This window comes from Macaca fascicularis, chromosome X (genome assembly GCF_037993035.2).
Source record: "Macaca fascicularis isolate 582-1 chromosome X, T2T-MFA8v1.1".
Classification (NCBI taxonomy): Eukaryota; Metazoa; Chordata; class Mammalia; order Primates; family Cercopithecidae; genus Macaca; species Macaca fascicularis.
Window position 1 is genome coordinate 22,960,150 of NC_088395.1, and position 22,328 is coordinate 22,982,477.

The 22,328-nt window shown below is 36.9% G+C and overlaps 1 long non-coding RNA gene across 1 annotated transcript in view; it reads right to left on the minus strand.

Annotated features, from left to right (window-relative positions):
• LOC107128471 (uncharacterized) overlaps positions 1-22,328 on the minus strand; it is a 78,983-nt gene that overhangs the window by 8,228 nt on the left and 48,427 nt on the right. The gene's annotated exons all lie outside the window — the stretch shown is intronic.

Below are 22,328 nucleotides of genomic sequence, written 5' to 3' on the forward strand. Positions count from 1 at the left end.
TTTCCTGCTATGAAGTATGTTTCCTTAAGTTTCAAGGGATTATTTTTCTTTGTTTCTAAAAAATTTTCCTCTACTATATCTCGAAATCTTTTCTTGCTCCACATTTTGTACAGAAGTTTTATTTTCAGCTGTGTATTTCCCATTTATGTATAAGCTAATAACTTGTGCTTACTTCTCAATTTGCTTACTCATTGTTCAATCTCCTTTCACATCTTACTCTTTTGTATCTTCTTATCATTGTAGTTCTACTTTAACTTGATTAATATTCTTTGTGCATTCTTCTGTAGCATGAACAATTTTGGAACACTTTCTTCTGTATCCTAGTTTGCATTTTATTCAAGATTAGGTTCTTCTGGTTTTGCTCTTCCTGGCTCTTTTCACTCATTTTTTTCCCTCTTTCTTTTACTGATTGTTTTTTTTTATTTTTGTTCCATTATATTATCACGGCTTCTATTTTACTTCTTGTTATCTTTCTCATACTTAATGTATTTTATACTTTCTTTTTGTCCAGATACATTTCTGAGTGAATTCCCCTTGACACCATTCATACCTTATTTCACGTTTTTTTTTTTTTTCCCTGCTTGTCTGAGCTTCAATATGAGTGTTTTCAATCCTTCCTGAGTTGATGGAAATGGAGGAGTAGTCAACATTTCATTAGAACTCTTTTAAACAGTTATTGGGAAATTTGAGCTCTGCTTTCTCTTCTGAAATCCTGTACCAAGTCCCAGTTCACCCAGCTTGCTCTCTGAACTCAGCCATACTTCTCAGAAAACAATAAGCATTGTGGTTCTTTTGCCCTTGAATGTGAAAGAGCAATTAGTCAGAAAGATATGTTTCTTGGTTTTTCCCAGTATTGCTTATTTATCTCCTTGGTATGTTTTCCCAAAAATTGAGTGATATTTAGGGGAATTCTGGGGGTTTTATTCAATTTCTATCTTTGATGAGTTATTTTCTGCTCCACTAGAGTATGCAGAATTTTTGTTTTTTTTCGGTCACTTTTCAATTTTATGGCATAAGCTTGTCTCATTTTCCTTTTCTGCTTTCTACTTATTTATTTTTTTAGTTGTAAAAAATAAACCAGGTTTTCTATTTAGTTAATTAGGCTCCAAGAGAGGCATTTCCTGTGATTTTGCCCCCTTTAACTATTATTTCACAGTCTTCAATGTGTATCATTATTTTATTTTATTTCTATTACTCTAAGCTCCCATTTGTTTTGTGTAATAAAATATTTAGATATTACAATCAAATATACTGTTATAATACTTTGGGACTGTCTATATGGAGGTAATCATATCTAACGAGGTAACTATTGGGGGCTCAGTGAGGAGCAATGTGGAGGACATACGCTGACTATGGAACTCCCAAGCACAATAGTTCAAAGTAAAAATACAGGGAACGTTTCATGTTTTGTGTTAAAACTGCAGTTATACCACCTGCAAAGCTGAATGTGTTCAGATGTATCTTTTATTACAATGCTGGACTTCACACATCCTGAGGAGGAAAAGACAGTGGCTGCATATGCCAGAAGCGGGATTTCCAGGCTTCTGCCACCTATCTGAATGGGGGAGATCATGATCTCCTCCAGCCCCCACCCCAACTGCTAGATAACCATCACTTCCTAGCTCCACTCTAAACCCATATCCTTAAAGCTAAGTAAATGATTTGCGCTAAAATTCAAGTGAGCTTAATCATACATGAGCAATCAATCAAATCACTCCTATATATTTCAGGTACAATACCTTCAAATCCAAAGACAAAGAAAAGTAACTTCAGCCCCCTGAGGAAAATCCTTTGTTTTATTTATTAGAGTGAGTTTAAAGCTGGCCACAGAAAACACCCACAAAGAGCCATTAATGTTGGAAAATGTTAGATCTGAGGTATAGAATCAGATGCATGATTTCCTAAGTTATCCAAAACTTGTGAATTCATTCAGCCTCCATCAAAATTCCAGGTTCTGGATACATTTGAACTTTAGAAAGGATGTGAAGGGCCATTCTTTTAAGTTTTTTACGTTATGTATTTTTAAATTTCATATAAAACTGTAATTTATACTGGGAATGATATGAGTCGATGGCAGTGGTATATCGGCAAATGTTGAAAAAGTAGCCTCCTTGGAGATGAAGAGGGGAATACCCTAATTGATGGTTAACTTCTGCAGTGGTGTAAATACTCTCACCATAGCTAATTTCAAGTTACCAATATAATGTCACTGGATATGGAGTTGGAAATATATGTGCTACAGTCAGTTCTCACAAGGTGATGGGAACTAGTTCCAGCACACTACTGCGTGCTTAAAATAAAATATTGCAAGAACTTCAAGAATAGTTTAAACATATGTAAGATTAGCCCTACCTGGCCCACACTGCCATTCAATTCTTTCCTGTTTTGAAGGAAGCAACGTTGTTGGAAGCTAAAGTAAAGAAAGAGAAACACTTCTCTGTCCCCAAGTGCGTTTGGAATAATTTCTTCTATCCAAAGTCTGCAAATATTTTAAGCCCAAATAATAGCAGTTTTGCCCTTTAGAATGTATTTTTTACAAAGTACTTCAGGTACTAGTATGAACAGCATTGTCAAAATGTAAACTCTTATGACTTTTAACTTCTGGAATTACAGTTATTAACAAGGATTATACAAATACCTTTTATAAGTTTAGGCAAAGCCTACATACAATTAAACCCAAGCCACCATATGAATAAATAACAATTAATACTCCAAGGTTATTTCATACACTGTTCAATGACAACTGCAGCTATGCCCCTATTTAAAGTGCTGCTGTGAAATTAATATAATGTATTAGGAAAAATACTATGTGCAGCTCTTGGAGATGAAGAAATCTGAGTGGGTGGTAGAGAAAAAGAAAGTAATAGAATAATCTAAAAGGGAACATTTAGATACTTTGATTTATTTGTAAATAATTTGTATAACCCTCTCAACGGAACATTTTTCCAAATTCAATATGAATTCCCATCTTCTTTTATATCCTAATCAAAACTTAACTATCCTATCTTCAGTGCCTCAGAATTCTAGGCTTTCCCTTTCAAGTTTCCAACTGTTAACTGATAAATGTGTCAACCTTAAAGGTATAGTGTCTAACAGAAAAGAAAAAAAAAAAACCTGAAATCTCCTAGGAATAACAGTGTGTCTGTCTTTGGAGCATTCCTAAAAACACAGTGCCTTCACCCAACCTTTAAATAGCATAGCATAACTATTTGCACAGCACTTGGGATGAGTCGTCAAGGCATCTAGTGGCTCCAGATGACCAGCTGAGCTTCCATCACTGTAGGCTAGCCCAGCCATTATGAATGCTGAGAGAATGAATATCTCCACACGACTTAATCTCATTTATTGCACACCAGTGTCCCACATTACATTGGTTGGAAGACTGACTTAACCTAAAGGAAAACACCTTGCTGCAAGTTTGGTTCCCTAGGAAACACCCTCTGAGATGAAGGCCAGAACGCAGCACATTTATTGAGAAGTGTCCTTGGGAGCAACACTTACGGGAAGGGGAGAAGGAAACAGCAGGAAGCAGAGGGAGATGTTGAGCTACAATGCAGGCCCAATGACAGCCTCAGCCAAACCCAAGTGGAGCTCTGGAGCTAGAATGGCCCCCACAAAATGGTCCTGAGATGGGGAAAGATGGCCCTGCCTCTACAGTCCTACATCACACAGTCAATGAATGTAAGCCACCTCAGGAAAGACTGCTCGGACAAGACTGTCCTCCACAACTGTGGCAATCTTTGAAGGGGCTGAAAATTGAAGACTGCTTGCCAGCACTATACTTTAAGGAGTAAAGTTATCACCTAAAACAGGGCATATATATATACATATATATGTATATCTCCGGACATCATTGAGGCTCAGGATGGGAGAATACAGTCAAGGCACAAAAAGAAGCTACTGGATAAAAGAATAACTGGAGGGAGTGGGGAAAGGGGTACACAGCGGAAGAATGAGCCAAAGAAAGACTGCTGTGGAAAACCCACTTTCCAAATTTTGCCTCCATTTGCCACTTTCACGTATTGTTTTCTTAGCAGTCTTTGGAGAAGTGCCATAGGATATTTTCATCCAGTTCTTGATGGAAAATACAGACTGTCTTCACTCATTCTTCAAATAATGAACAAAATATCAACTTAATATGACTCTGGAGGACTGAAAACATAGTTTAAAAAATAAAACACAGTTCCATACTAACATAATTGAGTTTTGAAGAAAGTTAAATTAACAGAAAATTGAATGGTAAAGCTATCCACACATTTGCATACGCCATTCCCTTCACCTGAAACAGTCCCCTTGCTTCCACATGTCTAAAGCATGCCTACCCTTCAATTCTAAGTCTAAATCCTACTTCATCCACGAAGCCTTCCCCAAATACTCCAATCATGTTTCCTACCAACTGCACAGCGCTCAATGTCTCTGTAAAATATTTGACATTCATCCTTATTTTTTGTTGTATTTCTACTGATCATTCACTATGTGCCAAGTATAGTATTTATCAACTTCATATATTTTATCAGATTGAATCTTTGCATGTACCCTATTATCCAGTTTTGAGTATGTCCGTTTGATATATAAGAAAGCAGAAATTCAGGGAGGTGAATTGGCACCACAAGCAAAATGGGAGAAGGTGGTAAACCCAGTTCAGACATACTACAACGTCTGTGTGTTCTTTCTACTGATGCCTATACTGTGCACGCTTCTCATTTCTCTCAAGTAGACCATACACCTCTTGACAAAAGGAATTGTGTATAACATCGCTTCCTGGCACTTCTCTATTCCTATAACACATCATCTCGAATGACAAAAAGCATATAATACCATGCATATGTTTGAGAAAAACAAGGAAACGAAGATATCATATAGGGGTGTCCATGAGTAGATTCCTACAAGTATTCCAGAGGATTATTCCTGAGGAACTCGAAATTTAGCAAAAGGATACATAGTTTATAAAAATACTAAGAACAATTTGTCAGTAGTCTTTCTCTGTTTCCATATGGTGGTGCAAATTTTTGACTCAGTTAAGACGTTCACTTTCTCACGCAGTAATGCCGAAAGCAAGTGACTGGGAAAATTGATTAAGAGAGGGGGTTATCAATGGCATGAAGCAGCCTAACACAGATACATGTCTGGTTGCCTTTTATTAAAATAAATGGAAATTATTTATCTTCAAATGATAACAATACAAATGGAAACACTCGGCAGTTCCCTTGAATATATAACGTAGGATTACCCTCATACCCGCATTTATATCCTGCAGTGTGCATAACATTGAGGAAAGGCCAGGAAAGTGACAACTCCTTAATTAGTTAGTGCTCAGTGACAAATTGGGGAAACTTGCTCTGGAATCTGTAGAGAAGGAGGAGACGGTAGATTGTTTAAAAGTCTCTCTCTCTTCTCTATTATATGTTCACAAAGCATGTGTTTTTATTTCATTGTTAAAGATGTACAAACCCAAAGAAATGAGATTCACTAAATACCATGCTAAAAACCAAATGAAGGGTTTTGCCTCATTTAGTACCTGAATCAACACTACTTTACCTATCAAGGCAGACGTGAAACCTCTTTTTACCAATTATTCTTCTGATATGAGAAAAGCAATTAGAACCAACTACCAAATTTTACTCATCAGTGCCCCGATAGGCAAGCTGTATGAAAAAAATATTTTAAGTAATTTTCCTTAAAATGTTACCCCGTAAGCAGTCACACCCTCCTTCTAGAGTTATGACTCCAATTATTTATTGAATTACATCAAATGCCATACTGAATTTAGTAATGATAGCTGTATATAATAATTACATGCTACATTGCCTCCATTGGAAACCATGGTAACCGATCAGTTACTGTTTCAGCCTGCCGCCATAGCTGAGAATAGCACAGAGGAAAAATACACCCATCATCACACACATTCAATCTGCAGATAACCTGGGAGGAAGGGCTACATTTGGCCATTGCATCCTTTTATTGCCCCATTTAGGATTGTCCTAGACCATGCCAGGCTTAATTCTTCCCCAGAGCCTTTGCATTTACTCTTCCTCCTATCTGGAATGCTCTCCCTCTGTCCTTTACATAGCTGATTCCATCCTGTCACTCAGGATTTAGCTCAAATGTCATTTCAGAGAAGACTTCCCTGACCGCCTGACTCCAAGAACCAAATGAGTTCCCTCCAAGTCTCTATCACCTGGAGAGCACTTACCATTTTCTGAAATAATATTGGCATGTGTTTATTTGCACATATATTACCTGTACACATAATGTGCTGTGTGCCATATAACCCCTGGGTTATTATCTCCTTGAGAACAGTCACCTTGTCTTTCTTATTCTCAACAATAATCTTAATGATTATCTCCTTCTCCAACACCATGCAGTCTTTCCCCCAAAACAAATAAAAGGTAATACTTTGATAGATGTGTATACTTTGAAGATGTGTATATTTCAATGATAGATATGCATTAGATTCTCCACAAATATCTGATAAATGAGAAAAAAGAAATGGAAAAGATGAATCGAATCAATCAAACAGCCCCTTTCCAAGTGGTATCCCTCCAAATACTTGAAGAAAATTATCCTGCCTTATTTGCAACTCTTCTCAAAGATATGCATTCATAATTTCTTCAATTCTTCTTCTTAGACCTATTTTCAACATATCTGAACACTTCTTTATCTGTCTTGGACCTCTCAGTTTATTAATATTTCATCTTAAAATCTGGCATAAAGAACCAAGTCAGAGTTTTCCAATGTGATATAACCAGTGCAGATATGGTTACTGACAGACATGATCAAAATAACTTCATCCTGTGAGGCCTGCTCAAGCCACTAGTCAACCAGCCACCCTCCTGAAATACTACCTTGTTTCTACAGTGGTAAACTGAGGCAGATGTGGTACTACCTTCTCTCTACAGTAGTAATCTGAGGAAGGTGTGATACAATGCAGTGCTTCTCAAATTTTGCTATTCAGACACTTCCCCTTAGGATCCCTGTCCCTTCCTTCTCAGATATATTTCAACCCTTCTGTAAAATGACTGGCAGCGACATCAAACCTTTCTTAAAATGAAAATTCTGATTCAGTTGGTTTGGAGAGAAGCCCAAGACTCAACTATTTCTAGTAAGATGCTGGTCTACGGGCATTATTTTGAGTAGCAAAGCTCTACTGGAGTGCTGAACCTGGAAAAAAGAGAATCTAGTTTGATTTGAAGCCTTAACATTTACCAACAGCATACAGGTGAACAACGTAATTGGTTTTCTTATCTATAAAGTAGAGATAAATAGAACTGTCTTGGAGAGATTTTTTAAGAGTTAAATAAGATAATTAACGTGTTGGCACATAGTAGGAATGTAATAAATTTTATCTCAATGAATGGCCTTTTATCAATGGAAGTTGGCAGTTCATATTGAATTTATAGTCAGAAAAAACTGACATTTTTAAAATAGAAATGGCTCCTAGGCAATTTTAAAATATCCTCTAATCTAGCATTTGTACATTTGATTTTTTTCTGAACCTAAATACAGGATTTAACATTTATAACTATTAAATTTCATCTTGTTAGCTTTGGCCAGCATTCCAGCCTGTCAAGATTGTTTTGAATTAAGATTCAGCTACTCAATGTATTAGCCATTGCCCCAAGCTTTATGTCATCTGCAAATTTGATAAGTATGCCTTCTATGTCATTATATATATCATTAAAATGTTGAGTAGGACAAGACCAATGGCTGAGATATTCTACATTTTATTTGTTTTGAAGGAAAGACTATTCATGGGGTAGGGAGGAGAAGCTGAGATTGTTTGACAAACTACGAATCTATTTAACTGAATATTATCCAGTCTACATTTCTCCATTTTTCCCTCTATAGATTCCATAAAATAATCCTGCGACATTGATGAATTAAATCAAAACACATTATGCCTATGGAATTTTATCTTTCCATCTAAAATTCAAAATAAAAAGTGAAACAAGATTAGTTTTGCATAAGGTATCCTCGGTGAACCTAAGCTATCTCCTAGTAATCACCATTTTCTTTTCTAAGCGTTCAATCACAATTTGTTAACAAACTATTTTGTAATTTCAACAAACAAGAATTCATGTTATAGTCATTAGTAGCATATGCATTCTGTCATTAGAGACTGTTAGACACATTTTCCCCAAATTCTCAAGAATATTTTATACATGTTTATCATATGCAAACACGTTTTCCTTACCCTCGTAGGTAATTCATGTAGTTCTGAAGATGGATTCATTTAAAATAGGTAGGCATGCCTTATTCCTTACATATCTCAGCATTTACTTCCCTCTTGATTATTTTTATCTACTCTCTCTGTTTTTAGTCCCATTTTCCTCAAAATAAAAGAAATCTAACACAATAATTGGGTAATTTTGATGACTGTTTCTTCCGTAATCCAGCTTTCTTTTGTGAATACCCTGTAAAAATCCATACTGATGGGAGTTCTCCCTTTGCAGCCACAATCGTTTTTGTTTGTGGCTGCCCCTCCAGCAACATGTTGTACATCCCATCTCTTTTCACTTATATTTCAACTCTATTTTAAAACCACTGGTAATGAAATAAAACTTTTCTTTTTGTTTTTGTCAACATTTTTGGAATACATAATGATCTTCTTTATTTAAAGAAAAGTTTATTCTCCTATTTTTAACATTATAAAACTACACCTTCCCCACTCATATTTTTGCACAATTCATACACAATGAATCAGTTAAAACAAGTTGGAATCTTAATTTATTTGAGATGCCCTGATTTTCCATCAAAATAAAACAAACTCAGTCGCCTCCTACACACATGTGTGCACACACATAAAGACACACACACACCCTGACTCCATCAAGTCCCTTGGTTCTCCACTGGCCTTACCATGTCTTCATAGGTCCGTTTTTAACAGCCTGCATGCTAAACATCAATTCCTCAGGTGACACTGGCCCCTTCTGAAACCCAGTGATGAGATCATGAAGGAACTGGGGTTAACCCTACTTGTAATTGCTTGTGAGATGGAGATTCCAAACACGATTTTTGCTAGCCTCAACAGAGAACCAAGGAACCTGACATAGCTGGTTAGTTGTATATATATGTGTGTGTGTGTGTGTGTGTGTGTGTGTGTGTGTGTCCATGTGTGAGATGGTAATGTTAGTTTTGTCTCGATGGCCAAGTAGGACAACTCAAATAAATTAAGATACCTATTTATTTTAACCGATCAATTTAACAGAAACATGAGTGTATATAGATATGAACAGGAAAGGTATAGTTTTGCAATGTGGACTCAGAGAGAAATGGTAGCTAGCCAAAGGTCACATACCTTTAGAGACCAGAGGGCTTAAGAAGTTTGGGAAGGACCAACATAATGAGCTTAGATGATACATAGCCAGAAGCCATGCAGCCATGAGACATTTCAATCACCGTATATGAGTGTTCCACAAAGTCCCTAGTTGCTATTCTTACAGTTGCCCTCTACTTGACACCCATAAAGCTAGGAGTGCACACGACTTCTCCACACATGCCTCGGAAGAACCAAATGCTTCCACTACCTTGCCTTTCAGAAGAGCTGCTTGGCCATGCTATATGGTGCTTGCTTCTGCATTCCCAATCTCCAGTGTTAATATACGCCCTTGGCAGACATGAAGAACACCAGCTACAAAGGAATCTGGGTAATGCAGCATTTAACATCCCTGTTTTGGGGGCAGTGGAGAGCACCTAGAAGCAGATAAGAATGGTGTTGAGCTTGTCTGCTTGGTGATACATAGCAGGGAACTACTTTCTAGATTCCCATCCTTTTAAAGAAATTCAATTCACGTCTTCTGCAAACTCATGAGATTATTCCTGAGTGCATTCCCCAAGGAAAGATGTTCAAAACGAGTACCATCTCAAGGTGTTTGTTCTCTTCTAATATTGTTACAGAGCAATGAATGCTCAGGGTATACGTCATCAGTCTTGTATTTTTCCTACAGCTTGTTTCCACAGCAATTAAGAGCTTGAGGTTATTTGGTTGTGTTTTTCATGTTTACAAAATTACTGGTGGTGTTGAAAGGACAGATGAATAGGCTCTCTAAGTGTGGCAGAGAAAGCAAAGCAGAACTTTCAATTCCACAAAGCATCTCACAAATTCTCCTTTATTGCCAGCACAATCTGCCTCTGGCTTTAAAAACAATAACTGCATCTTTTCATTTTTCTCTCTTAAAAAAACTTGTCCCTGCTCTCAAAGAGAAAATTTGCATTTTTTCCTATGCTTTCAAGAATTTATTAATCTCTGAAACCAATTATTAGAAGGAAGAGGATATCACAGAAAGAAAACATGAACTATAGATTTGGAAGATAAATGAGGAGAGGGAAACTCAAGGGTATTTTAAAGTTACTACTGATTTATTCACCAGTGTGAAAAACCAAAGGCTTACAATTCCTAAATTAAGGCCTTGAGGTAACATTAGAACATTGTATATTTATCTGTACAACTGGACATTGTATATTTATCGGCCACTTATGTGGCTGACTCCTAAAATTACCACTGAAAAGAAGATTTATGCTTTAGGAGTCTCACTTGCCTCTGTTTGAGCCCTAAGATATCATGGTGAATGGCACCCTCTAAAAAACTATTTTTACCAGCTATAATTGTTAAGGAATACTTTTCTAGTTATAATTGTTATACAGAAACTGCACAAAGTTAATATATACAATTTGGCAATTTTGTACATATGTATAAACTCATGTTACCTTCATAATCCAAGTTATAAACATATTCACCACCTCCGAAAGTTTTCTTGTGTGCCTTTGTGGTTTTGTGCATGGCGGGGAGTAAGAACACTTACTATGAAATTTACCCTGCTAACAAATTTTAGGTACACAATACCTTATTGTTAACTATAGGCACTGTGTTGTACAGCCAATAAGGCCAAAATTCTTGTATTATGTATGCATCTATCCATATGGCTCTAGAGTTAATGGGTGCCTCCCTCCACTTGCTTGCCCTTTGAAGATGCACAGAACTAGCCATGCCTTGTAGAAGAATTATTCAGCCAACCCACTTCTCATTTCTTGGAACCAACCCTGAAATAATTAGAATACTGCCTTATCTTTCTCCATTACATTTCTAGAAATTAGGGCAAAATAGGAGGCTAGAGGAAGCATAAAATAAAAGCTAGGCTTCAGGACAGAGGAAAGGTGACAGAATAACTGTTTTGAGGCATCCTCCGATCAATGCCATTTAATCTGTCACCTTCTGGTTTGTGAATCTGTTCATGATCCCTATTCTTTATACTCTTGCTTGATCCTGGATCCTTCTCAGAATACTTAGCCTAGCTTTAGAGAAAAAGCTTAAGCAATTAAATATATTGCAATGTGGAATGTGGTCAATACCTAAAAGATGCACACTTAAAGCGCTACAGATAGGAATTCAGAGGAGAGGTTACTATATACGCTTGAATACAAGGCAAGTCATTTTTCTACAAATGACCTCTCCCTTATATTGCATTCCTTACACATTTTTCCATACTACATGTTTTATCAATAAATATACTTTGAACAACAAACTACTATTCCAGAAAAATCTATTAGCCTAAACCAGTGGGTCTCTTACTTCAGTGTACATCAGAATGAACTGGAGGGTTTGTTAAAACACAGATTGCTGAGCCCCATCCTAAAACTTTCTGAGGTCTAGGGCGGGGCCGAAACACGTATAGTTCTAACAAATACTCAAGTAATGCTCATGCTGCTGGTCTGAGGACCTGATTTTGAAAACCACTTCTCTACTAATATTGGTTTTAGATCAGTGTTTCTAAAACTCTTGTTGCACATTAGAATCATCTGGGGAGATTTCACAAACTAAAATTCCAAGGCTCCATCCCAGATCAATTAAATTAGAACACTGGAGAGAGGACCTCAGTGTGCCCTGCTTGTAGTTTTTAATGCTCTTCAGGTAATTCTAGGCTACAGCCAGGGTTGAAACCACCTGTTTCAAATCAATATCAACCAATTTCAGCTAAAATAATCAGGGTTTTTTTTTTTTTCTATATTACAAGTCACCAAGCAAAAAATAATAATCTGTTTTTTAAAGAGGAAAACACATTTGGCCTAAACTCAGTAAATAATCCTGGGGCATGTGGCTTTACATGTGCAAATGATGATACATGGTTAATTTGTGGAAATCACTAATATATGCCCAAAGAAAGGAAAATAAAGAAATGAAACACTCTTCTAATCACACAGGTATGAATTTTTGCAGCTTGGGTTAAAGCTTCTAGTAGCAACATTATAGGAAGTGGTATATTTCGAACAACATAAGTGAAAGTAAAGATGGTATCTTCTGCAAAACCATGTTGGAGAACCAAAAGGAGTGACTTTAGTGATCATAAAGAGAATGATACTCAAGGCATAGGTGCCAAGTTTGAATAACATTATTCAAAAAAAGTGAAAATAGAACAAAGCACTATTTCTAATATAACTGAGGTTTTATAAATGTGATTTTAAATATGCATGTGTAACTCTATTGATATATTTGATATTATCAGTAGACTGTATGTGTGTGTGTGTGTGTGTGTGTATATATATATATATATATATATGAAATGTAGATTGGTCGAATGTATTGAGTACTAGCAATACAGATGTGAAGCCATCGTTCAGAATCATCTTCAAAAGTATATTCGAAATACATTCAAATATATTCAAATATCTTTGAAATATATGCCAGTTGGCCAATATTTTTATTCTGTCCACTCACGAACTTGGATAACATCTCATATCCAGGGATATACAGAATTTTTGGCTAAGAGCGTCAGGAATGTCTTTCTGGAAGAGGTGGTATTTGAGCTGGCCTTCATAAAATAAGGAGGTATTCGTCAAGTAATTCAAAAGTAGAAAGTTCTTCCAAACAGGAGAAACCACATGAGTGACGGAATCATGAAAAGAAAGCAAAAGGTGAGTCGTAAAGACACCAAGATGACAAAGTAATACACTGCCTAATTGTGGCGACTTAACACTAAGATAAGGAAATTTTACTTTTATTTAGAGTATTTTCCAGATGATGCCTCCTCCAGTAATGCATTTCTGATTGGAAACATCCATATTGCTCCTCAACCCTCTTCAGCCTTCACTTCTCTTCAGAAGAAAACTTGAAATTTTTGAAAATGATTCTAAATGATGGCTTAACATCTGTATTACTAGTCCTTATGTGACATTTAAAAACTCTATGTCATAGATTCCCATGAACAGTTAGAGATCTTGAAAAAAAAATAAGTTGTCACATAAATTCAGTATTTCAGTTACCCATTGCTGTGTAACATGCATCCAAAAATTTAGTGCCTTCTAAAATCAATTTATTATCTTTCACGATTCTGTTTATTAACCAGGTGTTTCTTCTGCCTCACATGGTATTGGCTAAGATACAGGGATACCTAAAAAGTTCAGAATGGCTACACTCACATGGCTGGCTACTGGAATGGTTATCGAGCTCAACTGGAGGCTTTAGTTCTCCTGCAGGTGGGACTCTCCACATCTACTTGGGTTCCTTCACAATAGGGTAGATGGGTTCAAAGAATGACCATTCAAAAAGGTGGATGAGTAAGTTACAGATCTTTTCATGCTCATCCTTGGATGTTATGCAGTATCACTTGAGATGCATTCCATTCCAAACAGGTCAGAGGAATGAGCCAGATTCAACAGGGAAAAAAGGTAGACTCCACCTTTTCATAAAGGAGTGGCAAGATTACATTGCAAAACAGTATGTGGGATGGGAAATATAGTTATGGCCATCTTTGAAAACACAATGTACCATACACACAGAAGTCTAGCCATTAACCAATACGTGGGGACTTCAGGGGTTAGCAGTGAATGTGATGAAAATATTGTACAAAATTATATAAATTAAAACATTTAAAAATCATCTTAAAGTATAATGAGGAATCGAAAATTAGCCCAGACTGAGAAGGTAAAGATCTTTACTACTCTTCATCGGAACGGGATAATAGATTTAGATAAAACCAGCTGCAATGTTGTCAGCTAAACAATAGGTGCTGGACCATAATAATTCCAAGGAAGCAAAGTGGATGTGAGTTTTCATAAGTAAATATATATATTTACTTAATATATATATTAAATATTTATATATAATTTCTAGAAAACATTATATATATACATATATATAATTTTCCACAACACCTTTCATGGTCATGTCTTTCTTATTCAACTTGATTATGGTAGCAGTGGTGATAGCAAGCAGGAGGAAAATAGTATAATCCATTTTTTTAAATCATAACATTAAGGAATTTGAAAGTCATCACTTTTTACTGACAAGTAAAAACCTGAACAAACTGAAAAGCCAACAATTCTTCTTAGATCCATAAGAGAAGTGTGGTCACAAGGCAAACTGCTGCCCCCAAAATTGAAGAGACAGATAGGTAGATACAAAGAATCACAACATAGCAGAGCACAAACCTCTTTGGGAACCAAAACTGATACAGGAAAATCTGGACTGAAATTGACAAATTGCTGTAGGCAGGGCATGGACAAACAAAAATTGACAAATTGCTGTAGGCAAGGCATGGACACCTTGGAGTTAAAAGCTCCAAGGTGGGCCAGGTGTGGTGGCTCACACCTGTAATCCCAGCACTTTGGGAGGCTGAGGCGGTTGGATCATAAGGTCAGGAGTTCGAGACCAGCATGGCCAACATAGTGAAACATCATCTCTACTAAAAATACAAAAATTAGACGGGTGTGGTGGCACGCACCTGTAGTCCCAGCTACTCCGGAGGCTGAGGCAGGAGAATCACTTGAACCCAGGAGGCGGAGGTTGCAGTGAGCCAAGACCATGCCATTGTACTCCAGCCTGGGCGACAGAGTGAGACTTCATCTCAAAAAGAAACAAAAAACAAAAACAAAAACCAAAAAAAAAAACCCAAGGGGACCCAGTCCTAGGAAGCAGGGGTTTTATCAGTACCTAACTGACCTGGGAGAAGGAAAATACTCAACTCTGGTCCACTCTGACCATCCTGCCCAATCTAAGAGGAGAAAACAAAACTGAGAAACATTTGTGAAGTTCACAGTCCAGAGGCATAGGCTCATTAAAAGACTGAGATATAATCATAGGATTATAGAACACTTCCTCCCCATACACTTTACCACCACATTACTAAAGTCCTATTTACAACAGTTCCTTTTACCTAGTTCTCAATATCTGGCTGTCGATAAAAAAAAATACAAGGCATACTAAAAAAAAAAAAACAAAACAAAACAAAAAAAACACAGGTTGAAGAGACAGAGTAAACATCAGAACCAGATATGGCAGGGATGTTGGAATTATCAAACAAGGAATTTAAAACATTAATCATAAAATCAAATACGCTAGAGGCTCTATTGGTTAAAATAGAGAGCATGCAAAAAACAGATGGGCAATGTAAGCATAGAGGAATACAAATCCTAAGAAAGAACCAAAAAGAAGTGCTAAAATCAACAACACTGTAACAGAAATGAAGAATGCCTTTGATGGGCTTATTAGGAGACTGAAAACAGCTGTGAAAAGAATCTCCAAGCTTGAGAATATACCAATAGAAATTTTTAAAAGTGAAAAGCAAAGATAACAAAGACTAAACATAAAAATAAAATAAAAAGATAAAAAGAATTTAAGAAAAAGATAAGACTGAATTTAAAAATCAGAACACAATATTCAAGAACTGTGGGACAACTGTAAAAGGTGTAACATACATATATTGGGAATACTAGAAAAAGAAGACAAAGAGAAAGGAACAGAAAAAAGTATTTGAAAAAATAATGACTGAGAATTTTTCCAAATTAATGTCAGAAACCTAACCACACATACATGAAGTTCAGAAAACACCAAGCAGAATAAATGTCAAAAAAAAAAAAAAACTACACCTAGGCATATCATTTTCAAACTACAGGAAGTCAAAGACTTTTTTTAAAAAATCCTAAGAGAAGCCAGAGGGGAAAAACACCTTATATACAGAGAAACAAAGATAAGAAATACATCTGACTTCTCTTCAGAAACCATGCAAGCAAGAAGAGAGTAGAATGAAATACTTAGTGCTGAGAGAAAAAAGGCCCACCAACATAAAAGTCCATAGTCTACAAAATTATCCTTCAAAAATAAGGCAGAAATCAAGTCTTTCTTAGACAAACAAAAATTGAAGTAATTTGTTACCAATAGACCTGCTTTGCAAGAAATATGAAGTTCTTTAGAGAGAAAGAAAGAAATACAGGTCAGAAACATATCTATATAAAGAAAGGGCATTGAAGAAGGAATGAGTGCCAGTAAAATAAAAACTGTTACTTTTCTGATTCTTAATTGATCTAACATCTAACAGATCAAAATCATACTAGCAACAATGTATTTCATTACACATACTTGTATGTGTATGTATACATATATATGTGTATATATCTAAATATATATAGTGTGTGTGTGGTGTGTGTGTATATACAGGCATAGGTCATTTTATTGCATTCCATTTTATTACAAATTGCATTCCATTTTTAAAAAAAAAAAATTGCATTTTTTTACCAATTGAAAGTCTGTGGTAACCCTGCATTAAGCAAGTCCATCGGTGCCATTTTTTCAACAGCATGTACTCACTTTATGTCTTTGATTCGCATTTTGCTAATTCTCATAATATTTCAAAATTGTTCATTATTATTATACCTGCTATGATGATCTGTCATCAGTGACCTTTTATGTTACTCTTGTAATTGTTTTGGGGTGCCATGAACCATGCCCATATAAGATGGCAAATAACAGATAAATGTTGTATACGTTCTGACTGCTTCACCAACGGCCATTCACCCATCTCTTTCTCTTTCCTTGGGCCTCCCTATTCCCTAACAAACAAAAATATTGAAATTCAGACAATTAATAACCCTACAATGGCCTCTAAGTGTTCAAGTGAAAGACAGAGTCATATGTCTCTCACTTTAATTCCAAAGCTAGAAATGATTACACTTAGTGAGGAAGGCACGTCAAAAGCCAAGATAAGCCAAAAGATAGGACTCTTGTGCCAAACAGTTGGCCAAGTTGTGAATGCAAAGGGAAAGTTCTTGAAGGACATTAAAAGTACTACTCCAATGAACACATAAATGATAAGGAAGCAAAACAGCCTTATGGCTGATATGGAGAAAGTTTGAATGGTCTGGATAGAAGATCAAACTAGCCACAACATTCCCTTAAGCAAAGGCCTAATCCATAAGAAGGGCCCAACTCTCTTCAATTCTATGAAGGCTGAGAGAGGTGAGGAAGCTGAGAAGAAAAGTGTGAAGCTAGCAGAAGTTGGTTCATGAGGTTTAAGAAAAGAGGCCAGACGCAGTGGCTCACACCTGTAATCCCAGCACTTTGGGAGGCCGGAGTATGATATTGAAAATATGCTCCACCTCATGTGTCATTAGGGAAAGGCAAATTAAAACAACAATGTGATACCACTATACATCTATTAGGATGGCCATAACCCAGAACAGTGAAAACAGTAAATGCTCGCAATGATGTGGAGGCACAGGAATTCTCATTCTTTGCTGGTAGAAATGTAAAATGGCACAGCCACTTTGGAAGACAGTTTGGTGGTTTCTTCCAAAACTAAACATACTTTACTATAGAATCCAGCAATCACCTCCTTGTTATTTACCCAAAGGAGTTGAAAACCTATATCCACACAGAAATTTGTACACAGATGTTTATAGCCGCTTTATTAATTGCCAAAACTTGGAAGCTACCAAGACATCCTTTAGTATGTGAATGAATAAACTGTGATACATTGAGACAATGGAATATTATTCATATGTTAAAAAGAAATGAGCTATCAAGCTATGGAAAGACATTGAGGAAACTAAAATTCATATTACTAAGTGAAAGAAGCCAATATTAAAAGGCGACAGACTATATTATTCCAACTATATGACATTCTAGAAAAGGCAAAACTATGGAAGCAGTAAAAAGATCAGTGGGTTTCCAGGTGTTAGGGGAAAGGGAGGAATGAATAGGTCAAGTACGGAGGAATTCTAGGGCAGTGAAAATACTCTGTATGATAGTATAATGGTGGATACATGCCATTAATACATTTGTTCAAAGGCATAGAATGCACAACACCCATGTAAACTGTGGACTCTCAGTGATAACGATGTTTCAGTGAAGTTCATCGGTTGTAACCAATGTAGCAGTGGTGGTGGATGTTTATAAGTGGGGAGACTATGAATGTATAGGATATAAGGTTTATGGGGTATGTCTGTATCTTCCTTCCAATTTTGTTGTGAACCTAAAACTGCTCTCAAAATTGTCTTTTAAAAAAAATCTTAACTACCGTTTACTGAATTATTCCTCTATACTGAGGACTGGAAGCCATCATTTAATTCTCACTCAACATTTAATTCTCACAACCACCCTATGAGAAAAATACTACCACCTCAATTTCATAGAAGAGAGAAGCTTAAAGAGGTTATACACTTTTCCTGAAGTACACAGCTAGCAACCCACGAAGATGGGGTTCTAACTCAGGCGTTGACAGGTTTGTTGTTACTGTTTTCTGTAAAGCACCAGATAGTAAACAATTTTGGCTTTGCGGGTCATATGGTCTCTGTCACAACTACACAAGTACTCTACTCTGCCACTGTAGCATGAAAGTGGCCAAAGACGATATATAAACTAACGAGCATGACTGTGCTTCAACAAAACTTTATTTACAAAAATAAGCAGTGGGTAAGATTTGGCCTGCAAGCTATAATTTCCTGACTCCTATTCTTGCTCAAGACTGATCTAAGCTTCTTGACAGAGATTTCATGAAAAAATGTCTTTTATATCTTTACATCCCCATGCAACATCTAGCACACCAACCATGTATGCATAGGCACTCAATAAATATATGTTGATGGAATGACCAATAAATAAATTAATTCAACTAACACTTATTGGGCATCAACTATGTCCTAGGCACTGTTATAATCACTTGATATATGTCACTGAACAAAACAGAAATCCTTGCCTGTGAGGAGCTTACAATTTATAAATCTCCAACTCATATAGCATAATTATATGGGTTTCATATTGCTGCCATAACAAATTACCACAAACATGCTGGCTTAAAACAACACAATTCTGTTATCTCACTGTTCTGTAGGCAAGAAGTCCAACATCAGTCTCACCAGGCAAAAATGAAGGCATTAGCAGGGCTGTGTTCCTTGTTGGAGGATCTAGTGGAAGATTTGTTTCCTCGCTTATTATGGTTCTTGGCAGAATTCATTCTCTAAACACTCCCAGTATCTCAGATACTCCCAGTATCTCAGAACTAGCAACCGGGTATTGAATCATTCTCCTGCTTCCATCTTTCTTTCTGACTACAACCAGGAAATGTTCTTCAATTTTAAGGAGCCATGTGATTGGGTCCTTAAATTCGGCCTACTTGGATAATTCAGTATAATCTCCCCATCTCAAGATAACTTTAGTCACATTTGAAAAGTCTGTTTTGTCATGTAAGGTAACATATTCACAAGCGCCAGAGAGTAGAACATGGGCATCTTTTGGGGGATATTATTCTGTCTACCACAAATACCATCATAGAATTTTATATTAAATCTGATGAATTTGATCTTTGCCAATGGATCATACTTCTAGTGAGTCAATATATGATATAAATAATAAATTATTTATACATAAAATTATAAATTAATGTGTGTGATAATCCATTAATCGCTACATTTTTCCTAGCTTTGCTCAAACCTATAGATTTGAGAATTACTGGCCAGGCCTGGTGGCTCAAGCCTGTAATCCCAGCACTTTGGGAGGCCGAGACGGGCGGATCGCGAGGTCAGGAGATCGAGACCATCCTGGCTAACACGGTGAAACCCCGTCTCTACTAAAAAATACAAAAAACTAGCCGGGCGAGGTGGCGGGCGCCTGTAGTCCCAGCTACTCGGGAGGCTGAGGCAGGAGAATGGCGTAAACCCGGGAGGCGGAGCTTGCAGGGAGCTGAGATCCGGCCACTGCACTCCAGCCTGGGCAAGAGAGAGAGACTCCGCCTCAAAAAAAAAAAAAAAAAAGAATTACTAATGCTCAAGCCAGTCCTAAATAATGCCAGCAGTTTTCAAAGACTCTTACCTAAAATTAAAAACATTAAAAATAAGTCTTTTTATCATAAGCCTGGCATATCTTGAAGGAATTCTCCATTTTGAAGACATACTGTGCATTCTTGGCTCCTGCCTAAAAATAGGATTCCTACATGTCATTGAACTGAAGTGCTGTCCCTGCCCTTGCCATGTTAGATCAGGCCACTTGACTGGGCCTCTGCCTTGGTTTTTTGATTTGCCTTTCAGTCCCCTAACATTGACTAGAATTTTAGCTGCAAAGTGGTCATCTCTGACTCTTACCGATCCCCCCTACTGCATTTATATTCCAGGCAGTGGTCAGGTCTTCCTCAAACTGAGATGGACAATGTCAATCATAATGCAAGACTTTTAGCTCCAGGAGAGTTAAAAGAGTGGAATTTTCAATTCCACTCTGCCTTTATCCCCAACTTCAAATCACCATATTGTGCTGATCACCATGGAACCAACAGAGAAGGATGACTGGCTTGGCAGGGGAAATAACAGCTTCTGTTTTAGAGAAAAGGCCCACTTTTTACCCCTAGACATTCAGCAACCCTTGCCAGTGAAGCACCCTCAGGTCAGGGGAGAAGGTTCTTTATAATCTCTGGAATGAAGGGAGACTTTTGAAAGTTGTGGTTCTGGTTCAAGTAGAAAGAATATTGGTCTTAGAGATTTAAAGACGTGGTTTCGTTTTTAGGCTCTGCCGCCTACTTTGACTGTTTTTTCAACTAGGAAATGCAAATAACACCTACCTCACGGGGTTGTTGTGAAAATTAAATAAGGGAATGAGTATGAAAGCACTACGTAAAATGCATGTATCAGCTGTTATCATTATGATTATCCTACTAATGCCCCCCTGTCTCCACTGCAGCAAATATTACTACTGTTCAGGGTGAGGGGTGAATATTATAAAGCTAATCATTCAGATTCATTCAAAAGACCATTCACTTTCGTTTTATCATATTAGCAGAGGTTATTTTATTCTAATCCTATCTATCAAGTTACATTTTGGACAGAACTCAGTCTGACCGAACCTGCCAATATCAGCTTGGCTCTACTTAAAGATTCATTCAACCACCTTCTCTGAAAGCACAAGCCAACATTTGTGTATATCTGTATCATAAATCATATGCTAACAAGATGCCAAAAGCAGTCACCTCTTTTATGAATCAGTCATTGATTCTCAAGACTGAATTAGCCCCTTCTTCTTCTATTTTCCATCATATGTTGCCAACCCTGTGATAGCATTTATAAAATGGCATTATAGTGGTGTATTTGACCTTCTACAAGAGATTGTGAGCAACTCTAGGGTAAAGATTTAGTCTTTGTATTCTCATTCATGGCACACAGTAGATAGCCAATACATGTTTATTAAAATAAAGGAGGGAGAGCTGGGTGTATTGGCTCATGCCTGTAATCCCAGCACACTGGGAGGCTGAGGTGGGCGGATCACCTGAGACTGGGAGTTCAAGACCATCCTACCTAACATGGAGAAACCCTGTCTCTACTAAAAATACAAAACATTAGCCGGGCATGGTGGCACATGCCTGTAATCCCAGCTACTCGGGAGGCTGAGGCAGGAGAATTGCTTGAACCCCAGAGGCGGAGGTTGCAGTGAGCCAAGATCGTGCCATTGCACTCCAGCCTGGGCAACAAGAGTGAAACTCCATCTCAAAATAAATAAATAAGTAAAAATAAAGGAGGGAGTAGAAGGAGATCCACACTATAGGGGAAATTAGCCCTTAAATCGCTACACTGCTCTAGCATATTTTAGGTATGCAGGAATTTCAAATAAAGGAGAAGCAAAATAAAGAAAAACCATTCTTTCCAAAAATCTCCAGTTTACTTTTCTATAGCATGTTTCAAAGGTGTTATCAGTTGTTTGTAAATGCAATATAAATTAGGCTAATTATTCCAAACACTTCACATTAGAGATACGTGAGAGAAGCAGCAGTTTATTTGAACCTCTCAGCTCTTGAATGTCCTGTGCCTTCTGGAGAAAGAGAGAGCTTAAGTTGTATTTAGAGAAAAATCCTGCATTACATATAGAATATAGATGTGTTTGTGAGAAGGAAGATCAGAGAGGGAGGAAATTTTCTCATTTGGAAAACTGTTCCTATAAGAATTTTAAATAATAACACTTTCAAATAATTACATCACCTATCTTGATATCATATAATCCCTTCTTGGTAATCTTCCTCGATATTTAAGTTTAAAATTAGCCCAAGCAACCCTTGGATTAAATGCCAATGAAAATTCTGTGC